The sequence below is a fragment of the Choloepus didactylus genome, chromosome 10, assembly GCF_015220235.1.
Source record: "Choloepus didactylus isolate mChoDid1 chromosome 10, mChoDid1.pri, whole genome shotgun sequence".
Taxonomy (NCBI): Eukaryota; Metazoa; Chordata; class Mammalia; order Pilosa; family Megalonychidae; genus Choloepus; species Choloepus didactylus.
Window position 1 is genome coordinate 76,414,899 of NC_051316.1, and position 2,495 is coordinate 76,417,393.

General features: G+C 45.0%; 1 pseudogene; it reads left to right on the top strand.

Moving 5' to 3' along the window:
• The first annotated feature begins 1,512 nt into the window (after window positions 1-1,512).
• LOC119545234 lies at window positions 1,513-2,149 on the top strand (annotated as a pseudogene).
• Window positions 2,150-2,495: the final 346 nt, after the last annotated feature.

Below are 2,495 nucleotides of genomic sequence, written 5' to 3' on the forward strand. Positions count from 1 at the left end.
AAGCATTGCTATAGAGTATTTATATTTTCATTTTGCAGATGAGAAGACTGGAGCTTGAGAAATTGAGTACCTTGTTCAATATCATGAGGCCTGTAAGTGGCAAAGCTAAAATTTAAAGCTAGGTTTTCTGGCTACAGGTCTACCTTGGTCTCTTCTTTAACTTAGGAAATAACTCAAATGTGTTGTCAGATCTAGTAATTGATTCTACTCTGAAACAAGTTAAATGGGATAGCATGATAGACTGCTTGCAAAAATATCCTTAGCTCTTCACCCCATCCTTAACCACCGGGTGGTGGATTAAAGATGCCCAGTTCCCAGCCTGTCTTTGAGGAGGACTGGCAGCTTCTGCTTCCTTCCTCTTGGAATGTTGACTGCTGGAATGCTCTTAAGAGCCCCAAGCTGCCATGTATGTAGTCCAGCTATTCTGTTGGAGAGACCTCGTGGAAAGGTCATATAGAAAGGCAGATGCAATGAGTGTTAGCACAGGGCTTAAGAGTCTGCGTGAGAAGGGTAGTGAGGGAGAGATGCCCTAAGACCACCTGGAGGAGAGAGGCACTGCTGTTTCAGCATCCTCGTCAAGCCTCCAGGTGACTCCAGGCCGAGCTTCCATGTGATGGGGGCATCCGAGAGACCACAAGCAGGACCAACAGGAGCCCCACCCACTGAGCCCAGTCAACCCATAGAACAATGAGAGGTAATAAAATGGTTTCTGTTTTAAGCCACTAAGTTTTGAGGTGATTTGTTACACAGCAAAGGATAGTCAAACACAACCCTTGTCAAGGTGACTTTGCAGCTTCTCTGATCAACGAGTGGAATCTATTTCCCCCTGGATCCCGGCTTATGTTTTTCTTTGGCCAATAGGATAAAGTGGAATTGATGACTGCGCCAGTCCTGATCCTAGGCCTCCAGAGGCTTTGTGCACTTCTGCTCTCTCTGAACCCTGCCATCATCCTGATGGAGGCTAGCCTTTTGGAGGATGAAAGAACACATAGGATACAACTGAACTTTCTCAAAGTCATTATACAGATAAATGATGCAGGTGAGGATATAGTGGCTAAAAGAGTACCCGGCCCATTAGTAGGCACCCCATAAATGTTTGCTGGACTGGAATGAATTGGCAGAGAAATTAAATTAATGTCCATCAATGGGGGCTTAATTAAATACAAATACATTATGGTATATCCTATATCCTAACAATGGAATGTTATGCAGCTATTAAAAACAATGACTGTGGAGGATTGTATGTTATGTGAATATATCTCAATAAAATAGCATTAAAAGCAGAGGAGTGAAAATTCAATGCGAGGCTGTTACCCCTCCTTCTCTATTGGCGCCTCAGGCCGGCCTCTGACCCCGACCCCTCAGTGCCCCTCACGTGGATCCGGAGGCTTGCTCCTTATCCAGAATCTCCCCGAGGTTTGGAGCAGGCCTGCAGTGCATCCTTACGGGGCGGCTTGCTCACCTGACCCCGCGTCTCCTCCCCGCCGCTGGGTTGAAGCCAATGCCTCTGGAATGCCGCGACCCGGGTCCCCGCAGCGCTGGGTGCGCCCTTGGGGGTTGCAGTCTGATGGCGCTAGGGCTGCTGGTGCCGGAGCCTCGCGGCTCCTCTGAGATCACCTTCAAAGCTGCCCGACATCGCCAAGCAGTGCTTCTACGAGGACGTCACACCAGGCACCAGGTGCACCCCTGGGTTCCAGGTGATTCCTGGAGGTCACTGTGATGTAGACTGTCGATCAGAAGATCTTGATGACAATGTGTTACACAAAGAGATGAAGAAACAGTTTGATAGTTCCACCTTCACTGCTTCCAAAAATGAGACAAATTTTCCTTCAGTAATGAATTTTCTATTTTCACACATAAAACCATGTATTTTCACCCACCTTTGTTTCCTAGTGAGGACCAGTCAGTGCTCTTATCCAGATGGAATCCAATTCGCTAATCTCTGGAGTCTGTCATCTACTATCAGACTCATTTCTGTCTGAGAGAAGCTTAAGGAGAAAGTCGAACAGTGGATCTAAACACAAGAGAGTCCTACTGGTCAGTAGGCGAAGCCCTCATTCTGCTGGTGGTTAGCATAGGGCAGGTATTTCTTCTAGAAAGTATTTTCTCAGATAAAAGAACCACCACAACTTGTGTTGGATCATTTTGAGAATTGATGCACCATTGCCACTGTAATACTGCTGTCCTCTGATTTTAGGCACCAAAGAACTTAATATTGCCAACATTTTAAGAAGCTTACTCATATACTTATTGGGGGAGACATACAGTGCATATCCCCAAACTGTGGAAAGGATGGCTTTTTTTTATTTGTAAAAGGTGGAAAAGTTGGGAACTTACTTGGGGTATTCATGCTAAATACTCAGCATCAATGATCTACTCTTTTCTTCGATAACATCTACTATCTGCTCACTAAACTTTGGTATTTTGATTCCTTTTAACCATTTAAAAGTACTTTTCTTATAGGTAGTTGATATTTTAAAACCTTAGATTTAAAG